General features: G+C 52.7%; 1 long non-coding RNA gene across 1 annotated transcript; it reads right to left on the bottom strand.

Annotated features, from left to right (window-relative positions):
* Positions 1–2,244: 2,244 nt before the first annotated feature.
* On the bottom strand, positions 2,245–5,617 carry LOC116950487 (uncharacterized). The gene is made up of 3 exons (XR_012946405.1): positions 4,465–5,617; positions 3,258–3,451; positions 2,245–3,034 (listed from the first exon to the last, which is right to left on the bottom strand). It is a non-coding gene; the product is annotated as an uncharacterized LOC116950487 (long non-coding RNA).
* Between the last annotated feature and the right edge of the window lie 8,752 nt (positions 5,618–14,369).

Genomic DNA, 14,369 nt, shown 5'->3' with positions numbered 1-14,369 from the left:
GGTGGGCCTTCATCCAGCAGTGGATTTAAGTACCAAAATAACTCGACTACTAATGGCTCTGCCTCAGGGCAGCAGTGGAGAGAGCGTGGCTCTCCCTCAGGGCAGCAGCAGACGGAGCACGGCTCTCCCTCAGGGCAGCAGCGGAGCGAGCACGGTTCTGCCCAGGGCAGCAGTGGACAGAGCACGGCTCTCCCTCAGGGCAGCAGCGGAGAGAGCGTGGCTCTGCCCAGGGCAGCAGTGGAGAGAGCGCGGCTCTCCCTCAGGGCAGCGGTGGAGAGCATGGGGGTCCATCAGGGCAGCAGTGGATGGGGCTGGGTGGGGAGGGTGGGGCTGGGTGGGGGGTGGGAGGGGTGGGGCTGGGTGTGGATTTGCTGGTCACCCCGTGGTGCCCTTATAAAACTCAACGTTTAACCTACTCACGCCGGCTTGTGCCCGTCCTCACAGTCGGGCATATTTGCTGAATGCACCACGTGGTGCCGCCGTTGACCCTGGCCATTGACCGAGCAACCCAACGTTCCTACCAGCTCCTTCCGCAGGAATGTGTTTTATGTCTATATACATAGATGTAAAATGTAAAAACTTAAATTTCTTGGGAACAATAGCCAATCAGTTGTTTTAATGGTCATATTTGAATTCAGCAAATCAAAATCTATAATAAACAGCACATTTAATCTCTGAAGCAGACGACGTCTAAAAACATGTAGACCAGTGTGATTTACAGCCAGGTCACTCCTGAAAATAAGGTAATAGCTGCGTGGGGTTTAACCGGTAAGTTGCATTTGTACAGTTTTAAAGTGATTTACCTTTCCTATACTTTGCTCTCCTATTGTGTTTTTGTATTGTTTGTTGTCAAGTTCTGACCTACCCCTACTGGGCATCAGTGAAAAAGAGCTTTATAGCTCATCAGATTTCTCCAGTATGAATAAATAATTTGATTGTGATTGTTGTACTTCAATCGACCGGCGTTCTGCTCGTTGTTGTGAGCGTCGCTCCTCCGATCTCTCAGTAGTAGCGTCCTTCACGAGCCTCCTCCACAGAGGCCGATCTTAACACCGCTGGTACCAGTCATTGGCAAGTCCACTGAGCTCCACACAAAAGACTCACACACACATTCAATCTTACACAGAGATACAGACCCCTCTCCCCGTATAACACGCAGACTCGAGGGGTTATTTCACCAGGTAATGCCCACTGAACAAATGCTAGCTCATCGACGCGGCTTATCATATGTTGAAATATATAGCAACCAAATTCTTTAAATGCGTGATGTTGATTCTAAATTTCCAGGGAAAAACCAGAGGACCCGGAGAAAAATCCACGCGACCAAGAGGATAGAGAAAGACACCCCGAACACCAAATATACAGCAGCAGCAGCAGGCGTCAGGGTCGGGATCGAACCCACGACCTCCTGCACACCAGGCGAGGTAGCCGGGGCGTCCGGTGGCTGCAGCGCGGTTGCAGGCAGTTTGAAGCGGTTGCAGGCAGTTTGAGGCGGTTGCAGGCAGTTTGAGGCGGTTGCAGGCAGTTTGTGGCGGTTGCAGGCAGTTTGATGCAGGTTTCAGGCAGTTTGATGCGGTTGCAGGCAGTCGCAGACGGCAGCAGGCAGTTTGAGGCGGTTGCAGGCAGGTTGAGGCGGTTGCCGGCAGTTTGATGCAGATTTCAGGCAGTTTTAGGCGGTTGCAGGCAGTCGCAGGCGGCTGCAGGCAGTTTGAGGCGGTTGCAGGCAGTTTGATGCAGGTTTCTGGCAGTTTGAGGCGGTTGCAGGCAGTCGCAGGCGGCTGCAGGCAGTTTGAGGCGGTTGCCGAGTCGCCGGTGGCGTTCGATTCAGTGGCATCGCGAGTCCGGCGTTGGGTGCTGCGACTGCTTCGGGTCTCGTTGGTCACAATCGGAATGTGCATTTAGACTGGAGGAATCCGATGAGCTAGAAAGCTCTTGTGTGTGTGTTTTTTTTCTCACAGGCGTCCAGTAGTTTCGAGTGTCGGGGTTCAAATTCAGGAGCGGAGCCGCTCCGACTGCCGGGTTGTGGATGCATGGATCGTCACGGGGGTCGAGGGGGGAGGATGTAGCGCGTGGTCCAGAGATTCGCGGTTCGAATCCAGTAGGCCGCGATCGCTATTACTGCGGGGTTCCCCCCCCCCCCGCCGCCCCCCGGGGTCCGACTCAACCCCCCCCCCCCCACAGGCTCACCCCCCCTCCCCTGGCTCCCCCCCTCTCCCCAGACGAAATTAAATGAAAGAGAGATAGACTTTTTTTACTTTTTAAACAACTTTTATTGCTGCCAGAGAGAGAGAGCAGGGGGCGCGATTTCTTGAGTGAACTTATGGGGATGCCTGTGGTGAAGATCGACTCGGCCTCAAATGAGTACCTGGTGCGGTGTGTAAACATCGCCCCTGGGGAGACAAAGGCGGCCGGGCGTGTTGCTGGCCACCCACCTCCTCGTGTGCCGTGCAGGCATTCATAGGTGCTCGCTAACAGCACTTGCCCCAAAGTTCTGTTGAGACTATACGGGGGATCTTTGTCTTTGAGTTTGTGTGTGAATGTGTGCGTGAGAGTGTGTGTGTGTGAGTGTTATGTAATAGATATGCTGTGCGGTAGAGGGGAGGCTGTGGGGGAGAGAGATTGATGGGGCAGCAGAAGATGCATCAGCCACCCTGCTTCTATCATATTAAACGTACAAAGACAAAGAACCCCCGTGTAGCCTGAACAGGCTCTTGGGGCAAGTGCTGTTAGCGAGCTCCTATGAAGGCCGGCACGGCAGACAAGGAGGGTCGGTGGCCAGCACCACGCCCGACCGCCTTTGTCTCCCCAGTGGCGATGTTTACACACCGCACCAGGGTACTCATTCGAGTCCGACTCGACCGCCGGGAGGTCCAGGATCGGTTCAGATAATCGTCATCGGCGTTGGTGGCCGTGAGCGGGAATCGAACTCGGGTAGCCGGGTTCAAAGCGCAGTGCGAACTGCTGCGCCACCGCTCGTGAATACGCGAGCGGTACTAGAACGTCGCCCTCGCACCTCGTTGTTCACTGGGACAGCCTGGGGGGAAGAGGGGGGGGGGGTTATAGCCCGGAATGGATCCGGCTCATGATGGATCGCCTCCTCACACGGGAGCACATCCACAGCCAGGCGTACAAAGCCACGCGTCCACATCCACGCGTCCACCGCCACGTGTCCACAGCCACGCGTGCCGCCATAGGAATGTTTAATTTCCACCACTGGTGCTGCAGGGCTGTGAACAGGAAGATGCCTCGATGCTCACCGTGGACCCAGGAAAGCCTCGCCGAGTCTCAAGACCGCTTTTCAGGAGGGTCCTGCCCAGTGTTCGGTGTGAGAATCGATGCCACTGCTGCTGTTGTGCGGTCCCGGTTGGGCGATGATTTGCGGCGAGATTTCTCAGCAGCGGGGTTGCTGTTTGTCCGATGGCAGTTCCACTGTGTGTGTCGGGCTTCAGCTCTGGGAGGTGAAACCCGAAGAACCCGGAGGAAACCCACGCGGACCAGTGGGGAGAGAGAACACGCGCACAGACTCGACTCACAGAGAGAGAGAGAGAGGCGACCGAGTCGGGAGTTGAACCGGAGCGGGTTCTCGCTGTGAGGCCACGCGAGCCTCGCCACTGCGACAGAATCAGAATCTTGATTTAGACTGGAAGAATCCGATGAGCCGTGAAGCTCTTTTTGCACAGATGTCCCCCCAGTCGGGCGGGTCAGAAAGTTGCAACAACAAACGATGCCAAAAATACGATAAGAGTGCAACGTATAGGAAAGCTAAGCAAGTCACGAAAAAAAATGAAGCACGTGAGTACAAATCACGTAAGTACATGCATTCTTGACGATGTTTTGTTGTAACACCAAATGCATTCTTGGGCAACGCCCTGCAAAACAAAAAAACAACAACAACAACAGTCCCAGACCACAGCAAGGCAACACAAAGCACTCCTTCAATAGCCATGCACATGAAAATGTAACTATCGATACTACAATGGGTGAGGATGAAAGTCACAAATCACGTTGGCAAATGTGGCTGCGTCCGGCACACATTTTCTGCGACGGGATATTTTCGAGGGAAAATTCACGAAGTTAGCGGAGGAAACGAGGTCATTCGAAAACACTTTGGTGATGCAACGGCGAAGGCTTTGTCAACCGATTCCATTTGTTATTGTTGGGATAGTTAAAGGGCAATTATGCGGACGTCTTAGGTTTCTTGGGTTTGACAGTGTGGTTAATGGTGTAGCTAACTGTAGCACAGATTTATCAATAAGGAGTTTCCGAATGAACAGAACTGTATCGATCCCACACGGGGCGGGGGGGGGGGGGTAAGGATCACCGCGCCCCCAGCCACTCCGCTTGAATTTTGAGGGATGAGTGGGCACAGGGAGTGGGAACTCGTGAGAGTGAGATGCAGCGAACCGGAGTTCTCACCCAGAGGACTTCACCTCCAGAGAGTCATTCCCAGTGGGAGCTCCTTACCCAGAAGCATGGGACTCGAGAGACCGCTACGTGCGGCGGTGGTGGTGGGGGCCTCTGAGTCAGTGGCGGTAATTCCACGATACCGAGGCGATGACCCAGTCCACCTACTTGGATCGACCCCACAGAGTCTCGCGTCTCATTCCCCACCGTCTCTCTCTCCCCGTTGCTCAGTGAAGGCGAGACGGCGGCGACTCGGAGAGGGAGGGAGGCCCCGCCCCAGTGCACGCTGTAGAGACAAAGACGGCCGGGGGAGTGATTAATTGTTGCCTGCTTGTTAATTGTTAGGCGGCGATCGCGAGCGATTAGCCGAGGCGGGGAGCCTCGGTGCGGCCTTGACACGCGCTCATTTCACGCGGCCGCACGCCACTAATTATCATCACACCGCCCCACGCACCCCCCCCATCAGCCCCAATCGACGACACCCGCTCACTCCTCCCTCTCCATCCCTCACTCCCTCGCGAGGGATGGAGAGGGTGGGGACAGTGTGTGGGGGAATTGGGATCAATGGGAGGGGGGAGAGCGGATTTTGGTGGAAGTGTCTGTGGCGGTTGAAGGAAGGGAGATGGAAGAGAGGCGAGTTGGAGATGGGAGGAGGCCGGGGGGAACGGTGAGACTGTGGAGGAGAGAGAGTGTGGAGGAGAGAGAGAGTATGGATGAAAAAAAGTGTGGAGGAAAGAGATAGAGTGTGGAGGAGAGAGAGAGAGAGTGGAGAAGAAAGAGTGTGGGTGGAGAAAGAGTGTGGAGTAGAGAGAGTGTGTGTGGAGAGAGAGAGAGAGATTCTGCGAGAGTCTGTGGGAGCAATAGAGATGGGGAGAACGAGGAGGAGACGTGTGGAAGGGAGGCAAGTCCAGATAATTTGTCTCTCTGCCTGGGATCTTGTCCCGCTCACGTGCTAGGCAGACGCGTCTCGTCAAGTCGGTGTCTTGACTCAACACGTTCTACCCCCCCCCCCTCATCCCTCTGTCTCCGTGAAGCTTCCACTCATTCATAACAAATGTTCCCATTAGGCCACGGAATTATTCAGATAAAATAGTTTGTGTCGTGTAACCCTCCACCACTCGACAAAGCAAAACAATCATCACGAACCTGCTTCCGTTCCACCGTAGAACAACCCCCATCTCTTCTCCCGAGTCCATCCTGCTACTGCTGCTTCTCCCTGCGCATGTCCCCCAGCTAAGACCAGGCCCCACCCCTACCCCTATCACTACACCAACCCCTATCACTACACCAAGCCCTATCACTACACCAAGCTCTATCACTACCCCAACCACTATCACTATCTCAACCCATATCACTACCCATATCACCACCCCTATCACTACATCAACCCCTATCACTACCCCAACCCCTATCACTATCCCAACCCCTATCACTACCCCAAACCACTATCACTACCCATATCACCACCACTACCCCTATCACTACCACTATCACTACCACTATCACTACCCCAACCCCTATCACTACCCCAACCCCTATCACTACCCCAACCACTATCTCAACCACTATCACTATCCCAACCCATATCACTACCCATATCACCACCCCTACCCCTATCACTACCACTACCCCAACCCCTATCACTATCCCAACCACTATCACTATCCCAACCCCTATCACTACCCCAACCACTATCACTACCCATATCTCCACCACTATCACTACCACTATCACTACCCCAACCCCTATCACTATCCCAACCCCTATCACTACCCCAACCCCTATCACTACCCCAACCCTATCACTACCCCAACCACTGTCACTACCCCAACCCTATCACTATCCCAACCACTATCACTACCCCAACCACTATCACTATCCCAACCCCTATCACTACCACAACCACTATCACTACCCCAACCACTATCACTATCCCAACCCCTATCACTACCACAACCACTATCACTACCCCAACCACTATCACTATCCCAACCCCTATCACTATCCCAACCACTATCACTACCCCAACCACTATCACTATCCCAACCCCTATCACTATCCCAACCACTATCACTACCCCAACCCCTATCACTATCCCAACCCCTATCACTACCACAACCCTATCACTACGCCAATCCCTATCATTACCCCAACCCTATCACTACCCCAACCACTAACACTATCCCAACCCCTATCACTATCCCAACCGTTATCACTACCCCAACCACTATCACTATCCCAACCCATATCACTACCCATATCAATAATTTTGCTGTGACAGTTTCCACCTGAAGACGAAAGCTTGTGTTGCCTCCGAAACGTCGTGATTTAATTTAGTTGTTTTAATTTATTTAATTTTACCTACGTGACTTTACCGAAAAAGACAAAGAGTATGAATCCTTGCAGTCACGAAAGCTTCAAATCTAGAATTAAGGTTGGTCACGTCGACAAAACGTGCCCGTGAGCTTCTACGTCAGCACACGCGGTGTGTTGGAGAGTGAACCCACGACAACATTTACAATTTGAGCACTGTGACGTTTCGCTGGTGATTACAGCACGACCGGATTCACCAGACGATATGCAGAATAGTGAAGACGTCTAATTGTTTCCGCTCTTACATCTAAGGGTCCAGGTGATATCAACAGTGTGAGCCGATCAGGTGCCAAGACCAGAGAGGTGGGAGGCGGGGGGGGCGGCGGTTAATGTAGTCACACAAGTTACAGTGGATCATGTTGATCTGAGAACATGCAGTACCCATGATTTACAGTTAACGTAGCGTGATGTGCCTTTAGGGTTTATCTTTGTTCCGCGTCCTCACCCTGCACCATGTCATAGCCACGTTTGGCCGCGCACGGCGTGACAGAAGCACAGCGTACGTAGAATACATACATCATGCTAATATGAGGATCTGCAATACATATTTCCGTTTGGATTAGCCACAGCTTATCAACATATGGTAACCTGGATGAGCACGTAATTAAACAGCGTATTAATAATACGCTTTCAGTCAGCACTAACTCTGTAGCTATCAGAACGCTTCAAATGATCTTTTTAAGCGTTCTCTCAGTTCCAATGTATTTTCTCATTAATCTCGGCCAGTGTTAATTCGTTTTACACTAAACAACAACATTATCAAAGTCAACTGGATGTCCTTATTGGCACGCATGGTCTGCAACTGCCGACAGTTGTGTTTGTGAGTGTTTGATATTTCTGTGGTGTTTTTTTTCCTTAGAGGTCAGCAACCTGCTGCTCCTGAATAGCATGCGATGGCTTTTTGGCTGCCCCCTCGCGACTCTTTGGCAGCCCCATTGCGACTCTTTGGCTGCCCCCTCGTGACTCTTTGGCAGCCCCCTCGCGACTCTTTCGCTGCCCCCTCGCGACTCTTTGGCTGCCCCCTCGCGACTCTTTGGCTGCCCCCTCGCGACTCTTTGGCTGCCCCCACGTGACTCTTTGGCTTCCCCCTCGCGACTCTTTGGCTACCCCCTCGTGACTCTTTGGCTGCCCCCTCGTGACTCTTTGGCTGCCCCCTCGTGACTCTTTGGCTACCTCCTCGTGACTCTTTGGCTGCCCCCTCGCGACTCTTTGGCTGCCCCCTCGCGACTCTTTGGCTGCCCCCTCGCGACTCTTTGGCTTCCCCCTCGTGACTCTTTGGCTGCCCCCTCGCGACTCTTTGGCTGCCCCCTCGCGACTCTTTGGCTGCCCCCACGTGACTCTTTGGCTTCCCCCTCGCGACTCTTTGGCTGCCCCTTCGTGACTCTTTGGCTACCCCCTCGTGACTCTTTGGCTGCCCCCTCGTGACTCTTTGGCTACCTCCTCGTGACTCTTTGGCTGCCCCCTCGTGACTCTTTGGCTGCCCCCTCGTGACTCTTTGGCTTCCGCCTCGCGACTCTTTGGCTGCCCCCTCGTGACTCTTTGGCTGCCCCCTCGTGACTCTTTGGCTGCCCCCTCGTGACTCTTTGGCTGCCCCCTCGTGACTCTTTGGCTTCCCCCTCGCGACTCTTTGGCTGCCCCCTCGTGACTCTTTGGCTTCCCCCTAGCGACTCTTTGGCTGCCCCCTCGTGACTCTTTGGCTGCCCCCTCGTGACTCTTTGGCTGCCCCCTCGTGACTCTTTGGCTACCCCCTCGTGACTCTTTGGCTGCCCCACGTGACTCTTTGGCTGCCCCCTCGTGACTCTTTGGCTGCCCCATCGCGACTCTTTGGCTGCCCCCTCACGGGCAGCCGTCTTTTGAAGAGAAAAAAAGCCCGAATTTATTAAATTCAATTCTTGACACTCAGGCGGTCCCCGATTTTACGGCGTCACATCAAGTTCCTGGAGACCCCGCCGTAAATAGGAGCCCCCTCCTTTCCTATCGACGCAAAGTCACCGTCTTGGTGACAACAAAATGTTCCAGTCAAACTGTAGAATAACTCGGGGGGGGGGGGGGATGAGGGAAAAAAGGACTCAGAATAGATGCAGCAGGGGCAGCGGCTCCCTAGACTCGCTGGCAGCAACTGGCAGCCCCCCCTAGAGCGAACCACGCAATCGACGGGGGGGGGGGGGGGGGGGCTTGTTGCCCTCTCCCTATGTTCCGTTTACTCTTTTTTTGCTGGCGCATTTTTTTAAACAGAGGCATACTTATTCTTGGTTCTTTCGGTAAAGTCACGAAGGGAAACAATAAAATAATAAAAATATAAAACGATAAAATTCTCACGACGTTTCGACTGCAACACAAGCAATCATAATCAGGTGTGAAAACCACAGCAATTTTTTCTTCAAATTTTCTTGCTGTGGTTTTCACACCTGATGATGATGTTTCGTTTACTCTTTTTTTGCTGGCGTATTTTTTTATTTTTTTAAACAGAGGCATACTTATTCTTGGTTCTTTCGGTAAATTCACGTAGAAGGGAAACAATAAAATAATAAAAATATAAAAAATAAAATTCTCACGACGTTTCGACTGCAACACAAGCAATCATCATCATCAGGTGTGAAAACCACAGCAATTTTTTCTTCAAATTTTCTTGCCGTGGTTTTCACACCTGATGATGATTGTTTGTGTTGCAGTCGAAACGTCGTGAGAATTGTATTGTTTTATATTTGTATTATTTTATTGTTTCCCTTCAAGAAAATTTTATTGTTGTGGTTTTCACACCTGATGATGATTGCTTGTGTTGCAGTCGAAACGTCGTGAGAATTTTATTGTTTTATATTTGTATTATTTTATTGTTTCCCTTCTACGTGACTTTACCGAAAGAACCAAGAATATGAATCCCTGCAGTCACGAAAGCTTTAAATCAGTGGCATACTTTTTTTGCTTCATCCGTACGTCCGTCCGTCTCTCCCGACCGATGTTTCTTAGATGAGATTAAAAAAAAGACGCAGAGAGAGAGAGAGACGCGCGCGCGACATTTTCAGAATAGATTTTTGTACGCGACGGGCTCGACGATATTGCAGTCCGACGTACGGCATTTACTTTGTTGCAGCAAGTAAACATCAATGGATTCTCAGAAATTTCGAGAGATGAATTAGGATGCACGCCCCCTCTGTGCGCGCACGGGGAATTGAAATAATGATGATCTTTTTATTTTATTTGAATATTTTTTTAAAAAATGTTCTCTATCTCTCGAATTTAACGCTCCCCCCCACCCCCTCCCCCACTTACGGACAGGGAATCCGCATCTGAGACGCAGTTTATTCTGTCACCTGTTTTGTTGAATTAAGTCACTCACTAATGTGTGTTGTCAACTGCCGTATGTGTACACCTACTGTCAGTTCAACACGTAGCAGGCTTTCGCGACCAATATCATCCGTGATAGAGGTTTTTGGGGTTAGATCGCGTAAATATTTAAATGTGTCGTTAAAACCCGCCACCACCCGACAACAGCCAACTAGTAAGGGTATGTAACGAAAACAGAACGTGGCCAATTCGTCACTAGTACAGCACACCCGTTGTGTGTTGGAGAGCCAAGCCACAACATTTACAAACTGAGTACGACGTTTCGCCAGTAATTACAACTAGCTTCATCAGGCGACATGCTGATGAGTGTAAATGTTGTGGCTTGGCTCTCCACCACACCGGTGTGCTGTACTAGTGATGAATTGGCCACGTTCTGTTGACGTGACAACCCTTACTAGTTGGCTGTGTCGGGTGGTGGCGGGTTTAACGACACATTTATATATTTACGCGATCTAACCCAAAAACCTCGATCATGTATACCTGCTGTGTTTGTGTACTTGTGTATACAAGTGACTCTGCGTTTTGATGCGGCTCTCGAATTATTTTGGTCAGAGGCGGAGCTGCGCTATGAACCGCTCACGGCCAACGCCAGTGACGATTATCTGAACCGGTCCTGGACCACGCCTAGGTCGACTCAGCCTCAAATGAGTACCTGGTGCGGTATGTAAACATCGCCACTGGGGAGACAAAGGCGGCCGGGCGTGGTGTTGGCCACCCAGCCCCTCGTGTGCTGTGCTGGCCTTCATAGGTGCTCGCTAACAGCACTTGCCCCAACAGCCTGTTACAGGCTATATGGGGGATCTTTGCCTTCGTAGAAGTAACTCTGCGTTGTGAGGCGGCTCACGAAATATTTTGTTCAAGGAAAGAAAAAAACACAAAAATGCCTCGACTACTTATTCTTATTTTGAAAGAATGCCCACCCCTGCTTTAGCCTCGTGCAACATAGCACACTCCACATGAACAACTGATTCCGTTGACAGCTTCGGCAATTCATCTTTAGTATGTTACGTACCGTGCCAAATTTTAGTCGGACTTTTTTTAGTTATTTCCCCCCCCCAAAAAAAAAAATCTGGCTCGTTTATATCAGTTACTCCCTGAATGTACGGGTATTGATGGTGTGGGAGGTATTCGGTGAGGATGAGAGAGAAGGAAAGCGAGAGAGCGGTGTGGGAGAGAGTGTGAGAGAGACACAATAGTGGAAGAGAAATGGAGAAGAGAGGTGCAGAGGGAAAGAGCAACACTGAGCGGCGTGGGGGAGCACGTGGGAGAGAGCACGTGGGAGAGAGCACGTGGGAGAGCACGAGGAGAGTGGAGAGAGGGCACGGGGAGAGGAGATTGTAAGAGCACTGGGAGAGGCAAGGGAGAGAACACGGGGAGAAGAAAATGAATCAAAAAGTTGTAAGTCAGAGAGAGAGGAAGATTTACAGAAAGGTTGATACACAGTTTCAGCTGCACTGCACGCGCGCTCTCTCCCTTCGCCTCTCGCTCTCTGGAGAGAGAGGGGGATTTGCCTGATTAGTGTAATTAGGCACGAGCACTCGCGTGGTATTTAATAGAGAGGGAGAGAGACAGTGGCGAGTTGTGGGGGAGGGGGGGAGGGGTGAAGACAGCATGGAGAGAGAATTTGCGAGTGAAATTGTGAGAGTGTGAGAGAGGGTAGAGCGTGAACATTGGGCGTGAGGGCTGAGATTGCGTTCACACTTCCAGCAGCTCTGCTTTACTCTCTCCTCTGTCACTTTTTTTCTGCTCCCTCCCACGCCTCTCTCTCAGCTGGCCTCGTCACTGCGTGCTGCAGCAGGCCCTGAGCCAGTGATGGGGCGTGGACATTCCACGTTTAATTGACGAGCACCAGTGCATCCACAGGAGGAGCCGCTGCCTTGTTCTGATTGGTTGTCCCACGGAACTATTCGCTGGGGGAAAGAAGGTGGGGGGGGGCGGGGGTGGGGGGGATGTTACCCCACCCCTTTGCCCCCCCCTCCTCTAGCCATCTCCACGGTGGGGGGGAGGAGGAGGGGGGGAGGCGGAGGGGGGGCGGGAGAGGAAGAGAAGGAGGGATGTCGTGGGGAGGGGATAAGCAAGAGGAGGAGGGAGGGCGTGGGGGGGAGGAGGAGGATGAGGAGGGAGGGCATGGAGGGGGGAGGAGGAGGGGGGCAGGAGGGGCGGAGGGAGGTGGGATTGGGGGGGGGGTAGGAGAGGGGATAAGGAGGGGGGAGGAGGATGAGGAAGGGGAGGAGGAGGGAGGACGTGGGTGGGGGGTGTGGAGGGGGTGGAGGAGGGGTGGAAGACGCGGCGAGTTTGGATTTGAAGTGCGGACTTTTAAGAGCATCTCCTGTAGAGACCCACCGGAGGTGAGGTGGGTTACACCGCTTACAGGAGGACACGGGAGGGGGCGAAGGAGCACGGGGAGCAGGGGGAGGGTGGGGTGGATTCCCCGTGACCTCGGTTGGTGATGGAGGGAGCGCAGATTGCTGCAGGGAGAGGGAACAACAACAACAACAACATTCATCACCACCACCAACGAAGGGGATGATGATTTAGATCAGGGGTTGTCAACCTGCGGCTCCGGAGCCGAATGCGACTCTTTGGCTGCCCCCTCGTGACTCTTTGGCTGCCCCCTCGTGACTCTTTGGCTGCCCCCTCGTGACTCTTTGGCTGCCCCCACGTGACTCTTTGGCTGCCCCCTCGTGACTCTTTGGCTGCCCCCTCGTGACTCTTTGGCTGCCCCCTCGTGACTCTTTGGCTGCCCCCTCGTGACTCTTTGGCTGCCCCCACGTGACTCTTTGGCTGCCCCCTCGTGACTCTTTGGCTGCCCCCTCGTGACTCTTTGGCTGCCCCCTCGTGACTCTTTGGCTGCCCCCTCGTGACTCTTTGGCTGCCCCCTCGTGACTCTTTGGCTGCCCCTTGCGGGCAGCCGTTAAAAGAAGCACCCCCGTAATACTTGAACGTATTTTAACGTGAAGATAATTGATTAAATATGGGTAGGGAAATGAGGTCACTGTGGAATGTCTTGGGGACGACAAAAAAATATCCAACAGTCAAACTGTGTTGTTAAAGCATCAACTAAGAGACGAAAATACAATAAATAGACGCAAGTTTATTCCATCACCTAATTTGTTTATTAAAGTCACAATGTGTGTTGTTGTTGTTGTGGTCATCTGCTGCTGTATACCTGCTGCTGTGTTTGTGTACAAGTAGCTGTGTGCGTGTGTGCACGCCGTCGCATGCCTAAACAGCTTCTGTTTGGCCGCATCGAGGGGGTTAAACGGGCAGCACGACACGGGTTGGATAAAAAATGGAGCTGATGCGCTATTGGAGGATGTGGAGCTGAGTGGAATTTCCGACGACTGGTACATGCGGTGTCAAGATCGGCCTCTATGGAGGAGGCTCGTGAAGGACGCTGCTGGGCAGTTGGAGGCAGTCGCCCTCCAGCAACAACGGAGGGCGGAGGAGCGACGCTCACAACAAAGAGCGGAGCGCCGGGTGGCTAAAATGGAACAAGTTGTCACAGTAGGAGGTACAGGTGATGCATCTTCCGGTCGTCTCAGTCAGCCAACTCATGGCACCTGCTGGTCTGTCCCGTGACCGCCTCCTGTCAGCGAGCCTTCGACACTTCACGTGGCCTCAAAGTGCACCTGGCCTGGCACGGGTGTCGTGGTGACGTCATCGTCACTTAGTGGCGAATGGTGTTGGTGCGCGCGTGTGTGTATGTATGTGTGTGTTTGTCTGTATGTGTGTATGTGTGTGTTTGTCTGTATGTGTGTATGTGTGTGTTGTCTGTATGTATGTGTGTGTTGTCTGTGGGGAGCGGTAGTGTAGCGGTTAGCGCGCTGCGCTATGAACCTGGCGACCCGGGTTCGATTCCCGCTCACGGCCAACACCAGTGACGATTATCTGAACCGGTCCCGGGCCTCCTCTAGGTCGACTCAGCCTCAAATGAGTACCTGGTGCGGTGTGTAAACATTGCCACTAGAGAGACAAAGGCGGTCGGGCGTGGTGCTGGCCACCCACTCCCTCGTGTACCTTCATAGGTTCTCGCTAACAGCACTTACGCCAACGGTCTGTCAAGGCTACACGGGGAGGAGAGGGGGGGTGGGGAGGGAATATTTGCCTTTGGGAGTCTTCAGCTGGAACTGCGACTTCAAAACCTCCAAAGGGCCGAGATCTTCCCCAACAAGTCCGGAACTTGCAGTGTGGTCACGCCGATTCATTCAACTACTCACTCATTCAACTACTCACTCATTCAACTA

This window comes from Petromyzon marinus, chromosome 39 (assembly GCF_048934315.1).
Source record: "Petromyzon marinus isolate PM22_M1 ecotype Great Lakes invasive population chromosome 39, UKy_Petmar_22M1.pri1.0, whole genome shotgun sequence".
In the NCBI taxonomy this organism is placed as follows: Eukaryota; Metazoa; Chordata; class Hyperoartia; order Petromyzontiformes; family Petromyzontidae; genus Petromyzon; species Petromyzon marinus.
This window is presented reverse-complemented; position numbering and strand designations above follow the sequence as displayed.